Source organism: Lepisma saccharinum, chromosome 18 (genome assembly GCF_977018435.1).
Source record: "Lepisma saccharinum chromosome 18, izLepSacc3.1, whole genome shotgun sequence".
Classification (NCBI taxonomy): Eukaryota; Metazoa; Arthropoda; class Insecta; order Zygentoma; family Lepismatidae; genus Lepisma; species Lepisma saccharinum.
The window spans coordinates 20,755,983-20,769,765 of NC_139246.1; positions in this window are offsets into that span (position 1 = coordinate 20,755,983).

Consider the following 13,783-nt stretch of genomic DNA (forward strand, 5'->3'; position numbering starts at 1 on the left):
TGTCTTAGTAATATCTGCATTTTTAACAAATCTCTTAATACGAGGTATATAGGTTTAAGTATAGTTTTCCGAATATCCTCTTACAAAGTTATGAAAATTATGAGTGAGGTACAGGAGTAGATTGTAACCCCCAAGTTGGTCAGTCGTGTCTATGTTTGTGTAAGTATTTCGTTTTGGAAAATTCCATTTGAAAAACTCAAAGGAAAAGAGGTCAGTCATATACTCTTCTGACTAAGATTTATATCATATCTTCGAATAGATGCAACCGTTTCTTAAGAAAAATGTACCCCCTTAAGCAAAAGAGCATTCGCCTGGAGAGTGATTTTCTAATAGTAGGCTAAACTTTACCTGATTCCACTGTTCCACACACATTTGTAAACAATTTTCGTCTCCTTAAAGAAGTTCCCAAGAAGACAGGTCAATGAACTAAATCATAGCAAGCACAATGTAGTAGAATAAGTTTACAATGGTTTGAATTTCTGTGGTAAGGAAGATAATGGTTATAAGTTATAAACAATTTAAAACTTTTTTTATTGGGCTAATTGAAAATAGGTTATTTTAACAGTAGCAGCTTGCGTCTGTCAAATTATCTAAGGGGGGTACGGGGGTTACAATTAGATTTACGGATTCAGAGGGGTACAGTACCCCCTTCAAAAATTTAGGGGGTAAAATGTACCCCTGTACTCCCCCTCGTTCCTGCGCCACTGAGCGGGACTTATTTGAATTTTTCATTGTGCGAGGGCGGTGCAGTTGAAACTTGCGTTCAACTTTCCTAGTGACGGGTGAATCTTTTGGATCACTTCCAATGATGCTGCTCTCGGAATCTCAGTTATCTAGTGGAGTCTCATGATATATTCATTCTTCTGGATGCAAGAAAAGGCTTATTTGTTGTTTCAAGTATCCAACAGGAATATACATGCTTATGCAGGTTAGGTAACAACAATAAATTTTATTCATCATTTCGAGATTGGAAATTGTTGAAAGATCATTCTTTGATGTTTATCTCATTCTCGTCGGCGGTGATTATGGTAGGGGGAGCTGGGCAGTTGCCCCACCCACTTTATACTACTTTTACCCTTGCACTATGCTAAACCTTATCTACCAAGGGAAAGTAAACTGCTCTTCCCCCACCCACCCTCCAGTTTTGGAACCTTGTTTTGGAACCCAATCGCCGACACTGCTCATACTGCTTGTCAAATTAAGTCACAGATCACAAAATGATCATTCCTTTTGATTATGGGTTTGCTTCTATTAAAAATCAGTCGTTGAGGGAACAGACTTAGGCTTTTGAATTTGAGAATGAAAATTAAAGGATGCATATTCAAAATGATATTGTAAAACCCAGGCCCGTACAGGATTTTTTTTGAGGGGGGCCATGCCCGAAACCTTGTTTATATATATATATATATATATATATATATATATATATATATATATATATATAATTGTTATGAAATATATGCCAATTATAAAATAATTAATAGCATTAATTAATTAATTTATTTATATATAATTATATTTATAAACATATATAAACGAATTAATATGCTACATTTATAAACTAGCAAATTAATTCATTTAACGACTGGTTCAAAATGTCAAGAAATTAGAAGATGTTTTAATAAGTGTTAGATACTATTTAATTATTGCTTTTTATTAAAAATGATAACTAAATTTTCATACTTTTATTGTGTTATGTTTTATAATTAATGGTCTCTCGAAAGGAAATATTTTCTTATGAGAGTTGTAGCTAGAGATTTCAGAGCCCAGGACGAGAATGATTTTCCCATCCCCTGCACCGAATTTGCACCCCAGCCCTACCTAGATGGCATACTTACACATTGTAGAAATTTTAAGTTCTTACTCTTTTCCGTTGAATCCGATGAGAAGAAAACTTAGCATTCAAGAAATGTGGCTAATAAAAAGACAGTCAGTTGTGCATCCCACACCATCTTCATTGAAGCAGTGTGTGTTATTGTTTACATCTGCAAAATAGATTGCAAATTAAAAATAACTAGGTGGAGGGACAAAAAAATGAGAAACTTTAAGAAGACATTTGTTTCCTATTAAATTAACATGTAAGTGCTTTGTTTTATTCCCTACAAAAGAGGTGAGAAATGGAGGAGAAACAACAGGTCGGTCTAATTTCTATGTTCCAGTGGCCTAGGGTGACAATGACAACCACCTTCGCAGCTACGGCTCCATTTCTTACTAGTCCAAATTGATATAATTTTAAAATCTTACCTATGACTGTAGAAGTACGTTTTTATCCCATGCTGTTACCAGCCCTAAAGAGAGAGAGAGAGAGAGAGAGAGAACAAGAGATGTATGCAACATTCACCCACATGCAGACATCATTCTTTGTTATTCCTTCCTTGTATGTGTTTATGATGTCATTATTAGTAAAGTATCTTTGAAGTCCAAACTAATTGCTTATATTTGTTGTTATAACACAAAATCTTACCCTCGGAAAATTTTAATGGGGGAAAAATTTTAATAGAACAAGATCGTTGGTGGGAAAGTGGGAGATCCCCCTTCCGGCATGGGAATTCGTACCCTGAATGTGACCACCAACGCTATGGAATTATCCTTATAATAAAGAACATGTCTGAATGTGAATTAACCACAAAAAGAGGACATTTTCTCATCAAGACTGCAGTTCGAAAAAAATCAAAATAGGGAGTAAATATGGTGAACTATCCGGACCAAATTGGAACATTTAGTAACTTCGCATAAATGGTTATGAAAACTAAAATTACTAAATATAGTAGACTGCAGACTTCTGGAGTCTGTCACTCTCCAGAGACAACCCATTCGTTTATACAAGACGAAAATATAAATTCTTTAAAAATCTTAAAAATTATCCATGTTATTTTTGTAGGTTTGCTCAAAATATTACATGGCTCGATATCCTTCAAATATAAGGATATCCTTTCTTAAAAATGGCAACCTGAAACCAAATTGGATTACAAGATAGATCATCCCCTAAAAATATTCTTCCATGCCATGGCCCCCTTGCGCCCCGCCCCGCCTCTGGGTACGGGCCTGGTCAAACAACTGTTTTTGACTCATAAAAAAATTCAGACAATTTTTAAAAATGTACACAGTCCTACATAACCAGTACAATGTCTGCAGTGGCGCAGGAGTCTTCCTTTATAGCACGTAGTGCCCGAGCCGAGCCGAAAAAGGTGGGAGATGGATTGAAAGGAATGGACTTTCCCGACTAAAGCGGGATGTCTGATAGCCTCGCATCAATGGTTATAAAACTAAAAATGCCAAATATTGCAGACTGCAGAATTCTGGAGCCCATTAATTTGTGCAAGAACAAAATCGAAATTCTTGCAAAATTTGACAAATCATCAACGTTATTTTCATAGGTTTTTATACGTTCAAATTAAAAATTTTCATGGCTCGAAGGGGGGGGGGGGGCATGGCCCTCCCCCTTGGATACGGGCCTGGTAAAACCTGCTTTGAATGTCACCTTTTGAAATCACCTGGCCAGGGTTATATAGAAGTTGTTTGTGAGAATCCTCATTTAAAAGTCTAGTTTTGGAAGATAATTGAATAATATATCACCAAAATTGCAACTTTCTATATCCTTCATGCGTTTGGTATAAGTATATTCTTTTTTTATATTTTGTTCAAGTCTGACCTTATCTCCAGGCGCGTATGATAACTCTTTTAATAAAATATAGCGTTTATCCTTAAGCCTGCATAGAGACCAAGAAAAGTGCACATATCGTGAATATTTCAATACGAGGTTCTCAATTTTGTAATAGTCGGGAATTCTTCGTTTCTCTAATTCATTTCTTCAGTAGACTATACATTTTATTAAGATCTGAAAACATAGGCGTAACTTTGCAGGGGCAAGGCTTTGAGGGCACAAATCGAACCCTGGGTAGATGTTCATTTTCAGTTTGAGCCGCCCCTGGCACAATGTATGCCATTGTATTCGGCTACAGCTATACGTCTGAAAATATGGCTAAGGTCAACCACGATGCAAGACACTATTGAACATAGAAAGGAAAATTGTAATTTATACAGAAGAGCAAAAAGAAGAGCACTTACTGTGAGATTAAAAATTATAGATACTCGAGTTTGGACTACAATTAGAAATTAACCAGTAGACCTACATAAAAACAAGTTGCATCAAAATTTGGCTTATTCAAATCTGCGTTAATCTATGCCAACCAATTTTTTTTCGAGTATGCCTTCTATTTTTTATCGTCTTGAGAAAAAAAAGGGCCGGTTTTTTTGAGATTTTCAAACGATCGCTCTCTGAAATTCTATATATATATAAAAAAACGGATGGTCGGATCGTGATGAAATTTTAATGCGATGCAGGCAGAAAGGTTTTAATCACAATTCTTAATTTTCAAATTTTACGAAAAAAAAACAAGCAAAACAAACCGTTCTTATCAATTTTGCGAAACAACTTTTCTAAATGTTGGGTGGACCTACAATTGCAATAATGGTCTTGGTTTAAAGCTTTTTGCATCTGTTTTTAAAATCCATTATCATTGTTAATTCACGTTGCGAAACCGATTTTAATCATTTTTTTATTCAACGGAGTAAAGATGTACTTGGAACGTAGCAACTGCGGGCTGTCACTGCTTGGGGAAGGGGGTTAGTGAACCGGAAAGCCCAGGAACGTTTCCAGGAATTCAACCCAAGAGGAGATCCCAGGTTGCGGAGTCGAAGCAGGGGAGGCGTGCCGTGACCTTTGGACCCGGCTGTAAACGAAGGGAGCATCAGGCAGGAACCAGGTGAGTTTATGCGACATTTGGGAGAAAAGGGGGTGGGGGGTGGTGAGATTGGTGACGAACCCCGAGCGTTTTCGAAACGGGTTTTGAAAATTCTTAGCTGGAATGTGGGGGGCTTGCAGGGCAAACTTTCTCGGTCTGAATTCTGTAGATACGTCACCGAATTTGACATTGTGGTATTTGTGGAAACGTGGTTTAGCACGGCGGAGACGCCGCAGGGTCTGGGAATGGTGGGGTATGCACAGATCATGAAGAGACGGGCTGGGAGGGGGCGGTGTCCAGGGGGGCTGATGGTGCTCGTGAAGGAAAGCCTACGGGCGCAACTGACTAAAATAGAGATTGACTGTAATGGGATTCTAGGCGTGCACCTGTGTATAGACAATATTAAATTATGTTTGATTGCACTTTATAACCAACCAGTCTCGTCCAAGTATCACAATGACAGATTCTTCGAGCGAGTAGCTGATTTTCTGCACCTTGCCGAAGATAAATATCCGCAGACGGACGTGCTGTTGCTGGGGGATTTTAATGCGAGAATTGGAGGAGAGGATTGCATGACGAACGGGGAAGAGGGGGGGAGGGAGGGTCAGGCGAAGCCTAGATCAACAAATAAATGCGGAAGGGAGAAAGTTGCTCAACCTGGCGGAGAGTTTTGAACTAGAGGTCATGAACGGGAAATACGGGAGGGATTTCGAGGGAGATTTCACATTTGTGTGCGAAGCCGGGATGTCTGTGATTGATTATATTCTTTCAACTTGCGGATTGGCCAATAGGGTGGCGGAGTTCTATGTTGACGAGCGGACAGAAAGTCGGCACTTCCCGTTGGTGTTGGAAGTGGAGTGTCCAACCGCGGTTAATCTTAATGCAGTGGCGATTCCTTGGCAGAAAGAACAGGAAACCTCGATTCTGAGGCAATATAAGATTTCAGAGGAGGGGCTAGAGTGGTTCCAACAAGGGTTGCAAGATGATATAGCGGTTATGCTTACGAGGGAAATGGAAAGAGCGTTGGGCGAAGGCGAAGTGGAAAGAGGGGCCTCTGTATATTACCACATCATAATGCGAGCAGCGAGGCACATGTTGCGGGACACACGTCAACAAGTTCCCAGCACGGCTGACACGTGGTATAATGATGTATGTAAGATGCACAAACGAATATTGGATCGGTCTCTAAGGCAATTCCGTGCTCGCAAAACTGAGCAGTCTAGATTAAATTACTTAGAAGAACGCCGGCGTTACGCGCAAGTTTTGGAGAGGGAGAGGGAGAAGTGGGGGGAGAGGAAAGTGAGGGCTCTTCAGGAGGCCATCCAGGGCCGGGATACGAGGAACTTGTGGCGGATTATTCGAAACCTGCAAGGGAGTCGGTACACAATAGGCAGTATCTCTGCACGGAGCTGGGAGGATCATTTTCTCAAGCTGCTGGAAGGGGAGGGGGGGGGGGTCAGGGGCTATTCCAAACGAGGGCAGGATCCTGGGTACTTTTGTCCCAATCCTTGACGAAAGTGTGTCGAGGCTGGAATATGATGCGGCTGTTCGCTCGCTGAGGACCGGCAAGGCGGCGGGTATTGATGGAATCGGGCCAGATCTCGTGAAGGTGCTGAATTGTAACGAGCGATTGGCAGAAACGGGAAGGTCTCTGCTCAACAACATATTCAATAGTGGAACCTTCCCCAAAATATGGAAAACGAGCGTTATTTGTCCTCTATACAAGGGGAAAGGTGATGTAAATGACACTAACAATTACAGAGGTATTTCTCTCCTGCCCGTGTTAGGGAAAGTATATTGTAGTATTCTATACAGCAGATTTAGAAAATGGGCCGATATTTTTGATAAACTGACTCCCCTGCAGGCTGGTTTCAGGTCCAATTATAGCACTGTAGATAATGTTTTTGTCCTGAACACACTGATCCAAAGCAAATTAAACGAGAAAAGGGGGAAATTATATTGCTGTTTTGTTGACTTTGAAAAGGCGTTTGACTCTATCAATAGGCAAATGCTATGGGGGAAGTTATGGGACATGGGGGTTTCGGCTAGAATGATTAATACGCTAATGAATATGTACAAATGTGGGCAGGGGGTGGTGTCTGGGCAGCACGAGAGCACGGTAGGCGTCAAACAGGGATGCATACTTTCACCTTTACTTTAGTTAATAACGCTTTTCTGCTTTACATCTTGTTTCGACACTGCGAACCATCGAAATTTCGGAATTTTATCCTGACTAGATTAAAATGGGCAGCACAGGCTTGCAATTGTCACTACTGGATTTAATTTGCAATTACAATAAATAAAATACACGGCTAATTTTAAAAATGTATTAGATATACACCTGGTATGTCTGAAAAAGAGATAGCATTTTACATTTATTTTAAGCAATTTCTTCAAACATGATAACCAGAGTTTCCAACGAGATCGTCTCTTACATCAAGTAGCTATCGTCTCGCTTTGATTTTGCAGAGATTTATTTCATTCTCGTCTTGAAATTTGAGTGAAAACAGATTTTTCTTGTCTTAGTAATATCTGCATTTTTAACAAATCTCTTAATACGAGGTATATAGGTTTAAGTATAGTTTTCCGAATATCCTCTTACAAAGTTATGAAAATTATGAGTGAGGTACAGGAGTAGATTGTAACCCCCAAGTTGGTCAGTCGTGTCTATGTTTGTGTAAGTATTTCGTTTTGGAAAATTCCATTTGAAAAACTCAAAGGAAAAGAGGTCAGTCATATACTCTTCTGACTAAGATTTATATCATATCTTCGAATAGATGCAACCGTTTCTTAAGAAAAATGTACCCCCTTAAGCAAAAGAGCATTCGCCTGGAGAGTGATTTTCTAATAGTAGGCTAAACTTTACCTGATTCCACTGTTCCACACACATTTTAAACAATTTTCGTCTCCTTAAAGAAGTTCCCAAGAAGACAGGTCAATGAACTAAATCATAGCAAGCACAATGTAGTAGAATAAGTTTACAATGGTTTGAATTTCTGTGGTAAGGAAGATAATGGTTATAAGTTATAAACAATTTAAACTTTTTTTATTGGGCTAATTGAAAATAGGTTATTTTAACAGTAGCAGCTTGCGTCTGTCAAATTATCTAAGGGGGGTACGGGGGTTACAATTAGATTTACGGATTCAGAGGGGTACAGTACCCCCTTCAAAAATTTAGGGGGTAAAATGTACCCCTGTACTCCCCCTCGTTCCTGCGCCACTGAGCGGGACTTATTTGAATTTTTCATTGTGCGAGGGCGGTGCAGTTGAAACTTGCGTTCAACTTTCCTAGTGACGGGTGAATCTTTTGGATCACTTCCAATGATGCTGCTCTCGGAATCTCAGTTATCTAGTGGAGTCTCATGATATATTCATTCTTCTGGATGCAAGAAAAGGCTTATTTGTTGTTTCAAGTATCCAACAGGAATATACATGCTTATGCAGGTTAGGTAACAACAATAAATTTTATTCATCATTTCGAGATTGGAAATTGTTGAAAGATCATTCTTTGATGTTTATCTCATTCTCGTCGGCGGTGATTATGGTAGGGGGAGCTGGGCAGTTGCCCCACCCACTTTATACTACTTTTACCCTTGCACTATGCTAAACCTTATCTACCAAGGGAAAGTAAACTGCTCTTCCCCCACCCACCCTCCAGTTTTGGAACCTTGTTTTGGAACCCAATCGCCGACACTGCTCATACTGCTTGTCAAATTAAGTCACAGATCACAAAATGATCATTCCTTTTGATTATGGGTTTGCTTCTATTAAAAATCAGTCGTTGAGGGAACAGACTTAGGCTTTTGAATTTGAGAATGAAAATTAAAGGATGCATATTCAAAATGATATTGTAAAACCCAGGCCCGTACAGGATTTTTTTTGAGGGGGGCCATGCCCGAAACCTTGTTTATATATATATATATATATATATATATATATATATATATATATATATATAATTGTTATGAAATATATGCCAATTATAAAATAATTAATAGCATTAATTAATTAATTTATTTATATATAATTATATTTATAAACATATATAAACGAATTAATATGCTACATTTATAAACTAGCAAATTAATTCATTTAACGACTGGTTCAAAATGTCAAGAAATTAGAAGATGTTTTAATAAGTGTTAGATACTATTTAATTATTGCTTTTTATTAAAAATGATAACTAAATTTTCATACTTTTATTGTGTTATGTTTTATAATTAATGGTCTCTCGAAAGGAAATATTTTCTTATGAGAGTTGTAGCTAGAGATTTCAGAGCCCAGGACGAGAATGATTTTCCCATCCCCTGCACCGAATTTGCACCCCAGCCCTACCTAGATGGCATACTTACACATTGTAGAAATTTTAAGTTCTTACTCTTTTCCGTTGAATCCGATGAGAAGAAAACTTAGCATTCAAGAAATGTGGCTAATAAAAAGACAGTCAGTTGTGCATCCCACACCATCTTCATTGAAGCAGTGTGTGTTATTGTTTACATCTGCAAAATAGATTGCAAATTAAAAATAACTAGGTGGAGGGACAAAAAAATGAGAAACTTTAAGAAGACATTTGTTTCCTATTAAATTAACATGTAAGTGCTTTGTTTTATTCCCTACAAAAGAGGTGAGAAATGGAGGAGAAACAACAGGTCGGTCTAATTTCTATGTTCCAGTGGCCTAGGGTGACAATGACAACCACCTTCGCAGCTACGGCTCCATTTCTTACTAGTCCAAATTGATATAATTTTAAAATCTTACCTATGACTGTAGAAGTACGTTTTTATCCCATGCTGTTACCAGCCCTAAAGAGAGAGAGAGAGAGAGAGAGAGAACAAGAGATGTATGCAACATTCACCCACATGCAGACATCATTCTTTGTTATTCCTTCCTTGTATGTGTTTATGATGTCATTATTAGTAAAGTATCTTTGAAGTCCAAACTAATTGCTTATATTTGTTGTTATAACACAAAATCTTACCCTCGGAAAATTTTAATGGGGGAAAAATTTTAATAGAACAAGATCGTTGGTGGGAAAGTGGGAGATCCCCCTTCCGGCATGGGAATTCGTACCCTGAATGTGACCACCAACGCTATGGAATTATCCTTATAATAAAGAACATGTCTGAATGTGAATTAACCACAAAAAGAGGACATTTTCTCATCAAGACTGCAGTTCGAAAAAAATCAAAATAGGGAGTAAATATGGTGAACTATCCGGACCAAATTGGAACATTTAGTAACTTCGCATAAATGGTTATGAAAACTAAAATTACTAAATATAGTAGACTGCAGACTTCTGGAGTCTGTCACTCTCCAGAGACAACCCATTCGTTTATACAAGACGAAAATATAAATTCTTTAAAAATCTTAAAAATTATCCATGTTATTTTTGTAGGTTTGCTCAAAATATTACATGGCTCGATATCCTTCAAATATAAGGATATCCTTTCTTAAAAATGGCAACCTGAAACCAAATTGGATTACAAGATAGATCATCCCCTAAAAATATTCTTCCATGCCATGGCCCCCTTGCGCCCCGCCCCGCCTCTGGGTACGGGCCTGGTCAAACAACTGTTTTTGACTCATAAAAAAATTCAGACAATTTTTAAAAATGTACACAGTCCTACATAACCAGTACAATGTCTGCAGTGGCGCAGGAGTCTTCCTTTATAGCACGTAGTGCCCGAGCCGAGCCGAAAAAGGTGGGAGATGGATTGAAAGGAATGGACTTTCCCGACTAAAGCGGGATGTCTGATAGCCTCGCATCAATGGTTATAAAACTAAAAATGCCAAATATTGCAGACTGCAGAATTCTGGAGCCCATTAATTTGTGCAAGAACAAAATCGAAATTCTTGCAAAATTTGACAAATCATCAACGTTATTTTCATAGGTTTTTATACGTTCAAATTAAAAATTTTCATGGCTCGAAGGGGGGGGGGGGCATGGCCCTCCCCCTTGGATACGGGCCTGGTAAAACCTGCTTTGAATGTCACCTTTTGAAATCACCTGGCCAGGGTTATATAGAAGTTGTTTGTGAGAATCCTCATTTAAAAGTCTAGTTTTGGAAGATAATTGAATAATATATCACCAAAATTGCAACTTTCTATATCCTTCATGCGTTTGGTATAAGTATATTCTTTTTTTATATTTTGTTCAAGTCTGACCTTATCTCCAGGCGCGTATGATAACTCTTTTAATAAAATATAGCGTTTATCCTTAAGCCTGCATAGAGACCAAGAAAAGTGCACATATCGTGAATATTTCAATACGAGGTTCTCAATTTTGTAATAGTCGGGAATTCTTCGTTTCTCTAATTCATTTCTTCAGTAGACTATACATTTTATTAAGATCTGAAAACATAGGCGTAACTTTGCAGGGGCAAGGCTTTGAGGGCACAAATCGAACCCTGGGTAGATGTTCATTTTCAGTTTGAGCCGCCCCTGGCACAATGTATGCCATTGTATTCGGCTACAGCTATACGTCTGAAAATATGGCTAAGGTCAACCACGATGCAAGACACTATTGAACATAGAAAGGAAAATTGTAATTTATACAGAAGAGCAAAAAGAAGAGCACTTACTGTGAGATTAAAAATTATAGATACTCGAGTTTGGACTACAATTAGAAATTAACCAGTAGACCTACATAAAAACAAGTTGCATCAAAATTTGGCTTATTCAAATCTGCGTTAATCTATGCCAACCAATTTTTTTTCGAGTATGCCTTCTATTTTTTATCGTCTTGAGAAAAAAAAGGGCCGGTTTTTTTGAGATTTTCAAACGATCGCTCTCTGAAATTCTATATATATATAAAAAAACGGATGGTCGGATCGTGATGAAATTTTAATGCGATGCAGGCAGAAAGGTTTTAATCACAATTCTTAATTTTCAGATTTTACGAAAAAAAAAACAAGCAAAACAAACCGTTCTTATCAATTTTGCGAAACAACTTTTCTAAATGTTGGGTGGACCTACAATTGCAATAATGGTCTTGGTTTAAAGCTTTTTGCGTCTGTTTTTAAAATCCATTATCATTGTTAATTCACGTTGCGAAACCGATTTTAATCATTTTTTTATTCAACGGAGTAAAGATGTACTTGGAACGTAGCAACTGCGGGCTGTCACTGCTTGGGGAAGGGGGTTAGTGAACCGGAAAGCCCAGGAACGTTTCCAGGAATTCAACCCAAGAGGATATCCCAGGTTGCGGAGTCGAAGCAGGGGAGGCGTGCCGTGACCTTTGGACCCGGCTGTAAACGAAGGGAGCATCAGGCAGGAACCAGGTGAGTTTATGCGACATTTGGGAGAAAAGGGGGTGGGGGGTGGTGAGATTGGTGACGAACCCCGAGCGTTTTCGAAACGGGTTTTGAAAATTCTTAGCTGGAATGTGGGGGGCTTGCAGGGCAAACTTTCTCGGTCTGAATTCTGTAGATACGTCACCGAATTTGACATTGTGGTATTTGTGGAAACGTGGTTTAGCACGGCGGAGACGCCGCAGGGTCTGGGAATGGTGGGGTATGCACAGATCATGAAGAGACGGGCTGGGAGGGGGCGGTGTCCAGGGGGGCTGATGGTGCTCGTGAAGGAAAGCCTACGGGCGCAACTGACTAAAATAGAGATTGACTGTAATGGGATTCTAGGCGTGCACCTGTGTATAGACAATATTAAATTATGTTTGATTGCACTTTATAACCAACCAGTCTCGTCCAAGTATCACAATGACAGATTCTTCGAGCGAGTAGCTGATTTTCTGCACCTTGCCGAAGATAAATATCCGCAGACGGACGTGCTGTTGCTGGGGGATTTTAATGCGAGAATTGGAGGAGAGGATTGCATGACGAACGGGGAAGAGGGGGGGGGGAGGGAGGGTCAGGCGAAGCCTAGATCAACAAATAAATGCGGAAGGGAGAAAGTTGCTCAACCTGGCGGAGAGTTTTGAACTAGAGGTCATGAACGGGAAATACGGGAGGGATTTCGAGGGAGATTTCACATTTGTGTGCGAAGCCGGGATGTCTGTGATTGATTATATTCTTTCAACTTGCGGATTGGCCAATAGGGTGGCGGAGTTCTATGTTGACGAGCGGACAGAAAGTCGGCACTTCCCGTTGGTGTTGGAAGTGGAGTGTCCAACCGCGGTTAATCTTAATGCAGTGGCGATTCCTTGGCAGAAAGAACAGGAAACCTCGATTCTGAGGCAATATAAGATTTCAGAGGAGGGGCTAGAGTGGTTCCAACAAGGGTTGCAAGATGATATAGCGGTTATGCTTACGAGGGAAATGGAAAGAGCGTTGGGCGAAGGCGAAGTGGAAAGAGGGGCCTCTGTATATTACCACATCATAATGCGAGCAGCGAGGCACATGTTGCGGGACACACGTCAACAAGTTCCCAGCACGGCTGACACGTGGTATAATGATGTATGTAAGATGCACAAACGAATATTGGATCGGTCTCTAAGGCAATTCCGTGCTCGCAAAACTGAGCAGTCTAGATTAAATTACTTAGAAGAACGCCGGCGTTACGCGCAAGTTTTGGAGAGGGAGAGGGAGAAGTGGGGGGAGAGGAAAGTGAGGGCTCTTCAGGAGGCCATCCAGGGCCGGGATACGAGGAACTTGTGGCGGATTATTCGAAACCTGCAAGGGAGTCGGTACACAATAGGCAGTATCTCTGCACGGAGCTGGGAGGATCATTTTCTCAAGCTGCTGGAAGGGGAGGGGGGGGGTCAGGGGCTATTCCAAACGAGGGCAGGATCCTGGGTACTTTTGTCCCAATCCTTGACGAAAGTGTGTCGAGGCTGGAATATGATGCGGCTGTTCGCTCGCTGAGGACCGGCAAGGCGGCGGGTATTGATGGAATCGGGCCAGATCTCGTGAAGGTGCTGAATTGTAACGAGCGATTGGCAGAAACGGGAAGGTCTCTGCTCAACAACATATTCAATAGTGGAACCTTCCCCAAAATATGGAAAACGAGCGTTATTTGTCCTCTATACAAGGGGAAAGGTGATGTAAATGACACTAACAATTACAGAGGTATTTCTCTCCTGT